We start from the raw sequence: 8,903 nt of genomic DNA, 5'->3' as shown, positions 1-8,903 counted from the left end.
CACACACAAAGTAGATTCAGGTCCTGGATTACATATTGAAACTACACTGGGAATCTAGTTAACAAAGAAAGTTGCAACATGTGTTATTTAACATTGATCTTTTGTAACTCTTAAGGAATTGTCCAAAAAAACAATAATTCCTTTTTTATTTTTTTTGGGGAAATATGTTGGATTGCATATCCCATTGATACATGTTCTCAAAAAAGATAATTTTCATGTTATGACCAGGAAAGAGACTTTGTCCATGCTTGCTTGGAATAATGCTTCAAAGACTACAAATAGTCAATCCATTAAATTTAATTTTTCAAATGTTGTCAAATATATTTACACTCAAGTACAAAACACTGTTCTGCTTACGAAAAATAAATATTACATATAATTTTACATAATACATATGATATGTGAACAAATTAAACGCCTATATTACTATTAAAAATAAATGTAAAATAGATTATATGCATCTAAAAATCTCACTTCACATCACAGAGGTAGTGTTTCTAATACTCTTACAGCACTGCACAAATAAATAGCATTATAAGCATTTTCGGCATCTAAAACCATCAATCGCCAATAAGGATGATGCATCTGTTTCAATGCATTCAAGATGAATCCAACGACCGCATTCATCACAAAACGGCTGTTGGAAAAGGAAATGAATAAATAAATGTTATTCCCTTTAAATTGTATGCTGGTAAATATGTTATAGCTTTGCTAACATTTTTTAAAATTTTTGACGTTTGTAAACAATATGCATAGTAACCGGGCCCAATTTAAAAAGGAAAACTATTTTTTAAAAACGATACGTGATGCAACTTTTCCTGATAATCACTAGGTTCATCAAAACTAGTACCTTAGTGCTATTGTGGTTTTCACAAAACATGGTCAATGCATGCTTATTATCACATTGGCGCTTCACCTCTCAAAGTTTTCAGTAATTATAAAACCTGGTTGTTAGAGCATTGGTATTAAGAAGGGTCCATTTAAACAACACCTTGCATTGTGCCACCATAATGGTAGTTTGGAATCAACTCACACAAACTCCCAATAGAGGAGGCATTAAATACTGCAAACAAAATTAAAGATTTTAAAAGCATCAGGAAAAATACCTTATTTACTCTTTGCACAAAGAGTAAACTGAAATATTGGTAAAACAGCCTTACAACATGCCTTATATCACATACCGCAGGGATCATTACAGTCCAGGGCATAGCATATTAACATTCGCACATCTGACAATGCACTTTACAGTTTAATTAAGTATTTTACAAGTGAACTTTGAAATTGTACTGCCACTATTTTTTTTCCCAGGGTCATGATGCTTTCACAGAAACCGATTTTGTTTGCTGTTAAAGAACGAGTTACTTACATTCTGTAACGATGTATCATCAAGAATCATTATTTAGTTAGATTCCTCACCTTAGATATAGCCCCAGGCGTCAGACTGGATTCGGAAATAGTTTTGTAACAAAACCCCTTGCGCGTCGATAGGCGTCTAATGTGGCTCCTTGCCCGTTGTTGGCGTCCTGCGCAGGAATGACGTCGTCAGAGTACTTAGACGCCGCCCTCGTGCTCTGATGTCAGTTCTTGTACATAGATTTCCACGCCAGGAACGCACAGCCATTCAAGAGTCCGATACTGGTGCAAAAAAAGTCTAGGGGCCTGAAAAGGGTAACCTTCACCCTAGGTGTCAGTTTCCAGAACTGGGAGGCAGGATGGGTCGGATTAGGAATCTAACTAACTAATGTTTCTTACAGATACATCGTTAGCAAAGGTAATTAACTTTTTTATCTGAAAGAAACAGGTTACTTATATTCCTCACCTTAGAATAGATACCACAGCAATACCAACACCGGTGGTGGGTCTGCAAACCAAGATCACAACACAAAGTCCTGGAGAACAGAACTGCCAAAGAAGCCATCACTCCTTACTTCGCTATCTAGGCAATAATGCCTGGCGAACGTGTGCAGTGAAGCCCACGTCGCCGCCGGACAGATGTCCTGCAAGGGGACTCCCCGTCCCAGGGCAGTAGTATCCGCTGTGGCCCGGGTGGAATGGGCTCTCAGCCCAACAGGAGGGTCCTTTTTAGACAAATACTAACTGATCTTTATACACAAAACGACCCACCTTGACATGGTCTTCTTGTGTACAGCTTTCCTCTTCTTAGCACCTACGTATATAACTAAAATTTAGTCCTCCTCCCGGAAATGTTTGATCACGTCCAAATACAAGGAGAGCACACATTTTTGATCCAGACGGTGGAGCCTCTCTTCCTCTTTTGGACGATGCAGAGCAGGAAAGAAGGTGGGCAAGGTGACAGATTGCACAATGTGAAAGGGTGTCACCACTTTCCGGAGAAAAGAATGACGAGTCCGGAGGACAACCTTGTCCGTATGAACATACAGAAAAGGAGGCTTAGATGATAGAGCCTGGAGCTCACTCGCCCGTCTAGCCCAGGTGACATCTAACAGGAAAGCAGTCTTAAGAGTCAGAAGACGAAGGGGACAATTATGAAGAGGCTCAAAGGGAGCACACATCAGAAATGTCAGGACATGATTCAAATCCCACTGAGGCATTACAAAAGGGACAGGAGGGAACATGTGGGGAATGCTTTTATGAAAATGTGAAACTACAGGGGACTTGAAAAGAGAAGGCTGATCAGGAAGCATCTATAATTTAGAGATTGCAGAAACATAACCTTTAAAGGTCCCCATAGCAGAGCGCTGCTGGGCAAAAGAATGAAGAAAGAGGAGAACCTGAGAAACAGGGGCGTAAAGGAGATCCACAGCCTTTGCTGTGCACCATTCCACAAATTTGTTCCACCTGTAGGCGTATACCGTTTTTGTTGAGGGACGCCTTGCGGCCAGAATGACATCCCAGACTTCAGGAGGCAAGTCAAATGGCATCATCTGCCGCCGCTGAAACTCCACGCATGGAGGTGGAGGCTGGACAGGTTCTGGTGAAGGAACGCCCCCTGTTGCTGCGACATAAGGTCCTCCTGAAGAGGCTGACGTATCGGAGGATCGGTTAACATACCGAGTAGCTCTGGATACCAGTACCTTCGTGCCCAATCCTGAGCCACTAATTTGACTAGGGCCCGGGCGTGCCTTATCTTCTTCAGCACTCTGGGCAGAAGTGGTATAGGCGTAAATGTGTACAACATACCGCAACTCCGCTCGCGACGAAAAGCGTCTCAGAGCGAGTGCCTTTTTGTAAATTCAAACACACAGAACTGCTGACATTGCGCGTTCTCTTTGTTGGTAATTAGATCTAAACAAGGGTATTACCACTGTAGAAAGAGACCTTGCGCCAAGTCCGAGTTCAGACGTTATTTGTGATCCATCATGCACCGGCGGATGAGTTAGTCTGCTCTGGTGTTCAGAGAGCCCGCCAGATGTTGAACCACCATGGTGATGCCCTTGTGTTCCAGCCATGTCCAGAGGCGCAGAGCCTCCTGACAAAGCGTCAACGACCCTACCCCGCCCTGTTTGCTGCAATACCACATGGCGGTGGTGTTGTCCGTGAACACCTGCACGACACTTCCCCGGAAAGAGCGAAGGAAGGCTTTCAGTGCTAGTCGGATGGCTCTCAGCTCCAATCATGTTGATATGGAGTCGAGACTCAGCCGGAGACCATAGGTCACTGATCTCTGCCTCTCCCATATGGCCCCCCCAAGACAGGAGGGAGTCATCCGTCACTACTACATGCTCCGGTTGGGGTTAGGGAGAGGCATCTGCCCTTGACCCAATCGCTGTCCGTGAACCACCAATGCAATTGTTTCGCAGTGCCATCCGAGATCAAGACATGGTTGGACAGGTTGCCTCTATGCTGGGCCCACTGAAACTTATGTTTCCATTGCAGAGCACGCATGCGCCGCCTGGCGTAATTCACTAACAGGATGCAGGAGGCCATCAGCCACAGAATCTGCAGCACCAACCTGACCGAAAGCAAGGATAGAGGCGGAAAGATGGGAATCAGAGCTTGAATATCACGGACCCGCTGCTCCAGTGGATAGACCCGGAAATGTGCCAAATCGAAAAAGGCTCCGATGAAAAGGAGCTTCTGGCAGTGACTCTGGTGCGACTTTGGCACATTGATGGAGAACACCAGCGGATGCAGGTGGTTGGCCGTAGTCTGGAGGTGGGAGAAGACTTGCTGCGGCGAGCCCGCCTTCAACAACCAGTCGTCGAGATAGGGGAAGACTGTAACCCCTCATCTGCGCAGATGACCTGCAAACACCACCATCACTTGTGTGAACACCCGAGTGGCACTGGTGAGGCCGAAGGGGAGCACGGTGAACTGAAAGTGCTCCTGACCCACAGTGAACCGCTAGTAACGCCGATGGGCCGGCAGGACGGGGATGTGAAAGTAAGCGTCCTCCAAGTCTAACACTACCATCCAGTCTACAGGATTGAGGGCAGCCAGAACCGGAGCTAGCGTGAGCATCTTGACTCGCTCCTTCATAAGCAAGGCGTTGAAGCTCCTGAGGTCCAAGATAGTGCGTAGGCCCCCTTTGCCCTTCTTTCGAACCAGAAAGTAGTGGGAATAGCAACCACGACCTACTTCAGGCCCAGGAACGCGCTCGACGGCCTCTTTTGCCAAGAGGGCCGTAAAATCCTCCCGCAGCAGATTCAAGTGATCCTACGACTTTTGGTGGTATTGCGGTGGCATGGCTGGAGGGTTCGTCTCGAAGGGGAGGGAGTAGCCCCTTTTGACTATTTGCAGCACCCACCTGTCCTAAGTAATGGACCACCAGTGGAGCAGGTGAGGGCAAACCATGCCACCCACTGTGGTGGGATGGTCCAGAAATCTCGGACTTGGAGGCCTTTGAGTCGGATGGTGTCGGGGTGGATGTGGAATGACCGGCACATTGTCCTCCCATACCGCCTCTGTGGAAAACCACGCCCCTGACCTCATGCAGGTTGTTTTGTTGGCCGGTGGGTCGGCGGACGTGAGGAGGCACCCCTTCCTTGGCCACAAAAGGTGCGAAAGGCAGAAGTTTGCTGCCGTGGGTACGAGAGACCTAAGGACTTGCCCGTAGCCCGGGAGTCCATAAAACGACCCAGCGCAATATCCGCCTTCTTACCACAAAGACCCTTTGGCTTCGTTATTGTTAACAATATAAAGGTTTTTCTATTTTTTTCTTCATATTTTCTCCATAAGAAATGACGTTATATTTCTTTCCTTTTTAATTTCATAAGTTTATCCAGAAACATGTGTGGACACTATCATACGTCAATAGTGGAGAAAACACTCTGTTGAAACACGTACTCCCAAAAGGACTTTTGTTTACTGCAGCTCACAAATAAACTAATTATATGTCACTCTCTCTCTCTCCCCATTTTTGGCATGCTGCTGCCTCCATCACAAAATACCTCATATTACATGACGTGGTGAGGTATGCTCTATCCAGTATTTAGATTTTGATTTTCTATAATTGTGTATTGTTAGATAATTTTAAGGTTACGCTACTGAATCTTCCACCGACTCAACATCTGGGATCTGCATCCACATGTCTTATTCTCACTGTAATTTCCAACCCGTACTTTGCATTTCTTGCCTCATTGCTTTTGAGAACTAGGAGACAGTCTTCATCCTCAAAGCAGATACAGCAACATATCTAAAGACGTCTGAGATTTGCGGCTCAATGCCTCTCAATCCCCACTGTTTTCTAATTCTTCTGGCAAGGCCCACATGCGTCAGGAAGTTTCATTCCCGAAAGTATTATTCTGCTTGTATTACATTGAATGTGAGCAGTGTACAATATTGGTATTAGTCCCCTATTTAAATTCTGACCCGTCCCTACCCAGAACTCATACACCGACCACTAGTCTCACTGTGTAAGACCACTTAGTATCGAGATAGGTAGGTCCATGGAGTATGGTGTCTTGACCAATCTCATCTTTATAGCGCAGAAGCTGTCCACCAACATGGTTTACATTGTGTCTTCAAATATGTTCTGCCGCACCAGTAAATGGATCTTTGATAGAGCTATGGCATCTGGAGGATCCGTGTTACGTTACCTTTTTTTATCTTTTTTCCAACAACAGACACTGCATCAGCCGGGACAAGTGGCAAGCCATATAACTTACATCTAAGTCATGGACCGCTAGTCTACCTCCGCTTTGGAGCTCTCTAATGACTACTATTGGACTGAGGGGACGCGTTGCACTTCAAATCTATGCAAAACCATTCCTGCAAAATTTTCAGAGAGTACCCACGGAGGTGCCTCTTTGGAATAGAACTGCACTACATGTTTCATGCACATCATTAACTCTAAAACCATGTGGTCCATGAACCAATCAACATGCGCACAGGTGGGCAAAAGTAATCACACCCGGTGTACATGCACATGCATTTTAAGCACGGGGCCTCTGCAATGCCTCATTCATTTCCTTTATACCATAATTTTCATGGTGGTGGAAGAGCTGGCAGTCACAGTGATGCTCCAGTGACAAAGTTGTAATTTCTCGTTCGCACTGCCTGAGAGGCATTGATAGATGAGCCACCCCCAAGCTGACACAAGTGTTCCGGTCATCCAATTACCAGGAGCATTAACAATTTACCACATTTATCTAAAACTATTTGTGGGAACGAACACTGTAGATCTGTTAAAAAAAATTTAGGTGCATTATGTAAAATGTAAATTTAATAAAATGATTCCTGAAAAATAAGTTTATTCTGCTTTCCAAGTTATTTTTATTCACATATTTACAAATATTATTGCTATAAAAAATAAAAAATTACCAGAAATTGATGTTCATCTTCAGGTGACTTCTTTTCGTTGCAGACCCCGCAGAACTCGTCAACAGAATCTAGATGTAATATTAAGTTAAATTAGAACATCTTAATAGTAAAATAAAATAGAAATTACACTTATCTGATGTTTCAATTACATGTTTTTAACTTTATAAAAATTACTATTTTTTTTTGCATATGTCTAGAATCAAGGAAATTAAGAATATTACAATTTTGAAAAAATTGCATGTTTAACCACATATTAAGGAATTCTATGATGGCAGATAATGTGCATGTTTAAATGCATACCAAGTAATACATGTAAAGAGAGAAGCATGTCTGTTGTTACATTAACGGATTCATTGCTACAAGTCTAATCATCCATTTTTAAATAAAGTGGCTCTTTATGATGGCAGCAGGATCACCACCCCCGTGCCGGAGGTGTTGATCCTCCCACCATCACAATGTGATTCAACCACCCCAAAATTCGGATGGCGGTGGAAATCACATTGTTTACACGGCGTGTCTTGCAAGTCGGTCATTTTCTGTCTGACTTGTGTAACCCTTAAAAAGGTCTTCATTGCTACGGTGCTTTACACGCACCGCCCTAGTTATTAGTATGAGCCCGTCCATATGTCTTTTTGCGGCGGATATCCAGCCTCCAAAGAGACAGACTGATAGTCTATTTTGGTGCACGTTTATTAAGCACTCTGTGTGGTCGCACTGTGCCTTTGGGGTGTACGGGTACACACAAATATTTTCCATGAACAAGGTGGCATGCACCACCTTGTGCCTGATACTTTGTACGTTTAAAATGCACATAAGAGCCTTTTAACATTGCGGAATGTGCTGTTGCCTGCAGCACCGTTCGCAATGTTAAATGGCCAGTATGCACCTGCCATAATGGGCGGCGCATCCGAATTGGGCTGTTGGGACTGCCGGAAATCTGGCTGCCGGTCCCATCACCATTAATATGGTGGGCGGACTTATGTCCGACTGCCATCTAAATCAGCCCCTAAGTACAGATCATATAGGTAATATTCAATAATTACCAAAAAAATATATATTTTATATTCTAAACTTGACATACTTCTTTGACGGTGTAATAATTTTTCAAAACTTAATGGCAAGACAAATGACATTTTTTAACATACTCAAACATTTACATTTAATTTTAAATAATATTCACACTTTTAAATGTATTAATAATTAGCAATGGAATCAAAACATTCAGTTGCCACAAAGGGATTACATATAAACCAAAAAGAGACATACATTTTTAAACTCTAACCTGATGACTCCATTAGATCAAGCGCAATCTTGATTCTTAAATCATCCATACATTTAGGATTTTGGGTAATTTCTGTTAGCGACTGATGACTGAGGTAGTGATCTGCAAACTAAGAAAATATTGGAAATTCTTACTTTCCTTAATTAATTTTAGAGTAAACTGTCTATGTTATTAAAAAGATCATGTTTTACATTATTGTGCGTAAAAACAAATATTGTGTTAATAGGATGTCATTTTCAAAGCCATACAACATCTTATTTCCGTTATTCGGAACAACATCAGAGTTCTCAATCAAACCACATTATTACACTACTTTTGGTTTTGTTGATACCCAAGCTGGAATCCCAACCTGCTTCCAATGGGCGATTTAACTTAGTCTGTGCCGCCGTCAGCAATCTAATCTCGGAAAGGCAACCGATACAGCCTTGCTTCCACTTTGAAGGCACATTTTTTTTTTTTATCCAGCACTTTCACAATGGCCAAACACCAATTAAAATTCTTTTGAAAAATGACTTTGGTAACCACTAACAGGGCTGCATACTCCCCTTGTCCTCCACATTGTGTAGTTGTGGGCACATGTAGTGCCACATCAAATACAAGCCACATGTGGCTGCCACCTCAAGAAGCCTGCAAGACTGTGCAGTGTTCATTAAACTATGCATTTTTTTAATGTGGCTTGTGCTGCGAAGATCAGCATAAGGTGCAATTGAAAAAATTCTGTATCACACAGCAAACTCAGATATCAGATTAAAAATTTGAAAATATGAACTTGGACTCCTTGTTGGCAGTTCGGCTTACGCAATAATGAAGGTTTAATGCGATTCAAAACCGACATCGTAATCCGGATCAATGTGTCTTTAAGTGTTTTTACATGACG

The 8,903-nt window shown here is 42.9% G+C and overlaps 1 long non-coding RNA gene across 1 annotated transcript; it reads right to left on the bottom strand.

Annotated features, from left to right (window-relative positions):
- Window positions 1-283: 283 nt before the first annotated feature.
- Window positions 284-8,135, bottom strand: LOC146776406 (uncharacterized). Its single transcript, XR_014971972.1, has 3 exons — window positions 8,027-8,135; window positions 6,745-6,812; window positions 284-637 (listed from the first exon to the last, which is right to left on the bottom strand). It is a non-coding gene; the product is annotated as an uncharacterized LOC146776406 (long non-coding RNA).
- Window positions 8,136-8,903: the final 768 nt, after the last annotated feature.

The sequence above is a fragment of the Triturus cristatus genome, chromosome 12, assembly GCF_964204655.1.
Source record: "Triturus cristatus chromosome 12, aTriCri1.1, whole genome shotgun sequence".
Taxonomy (NCBI): Eukaryota; Metazoa; Chordata; class Amphibia; order Caudata; family Salamandridae; genus Triturus; species Triturus cristatus.
The sequence above is the reverse complement of the archived record's forward strand: the minus strand, read 5'-3'. Positions and strand labels throughout refer to the sequence as shown.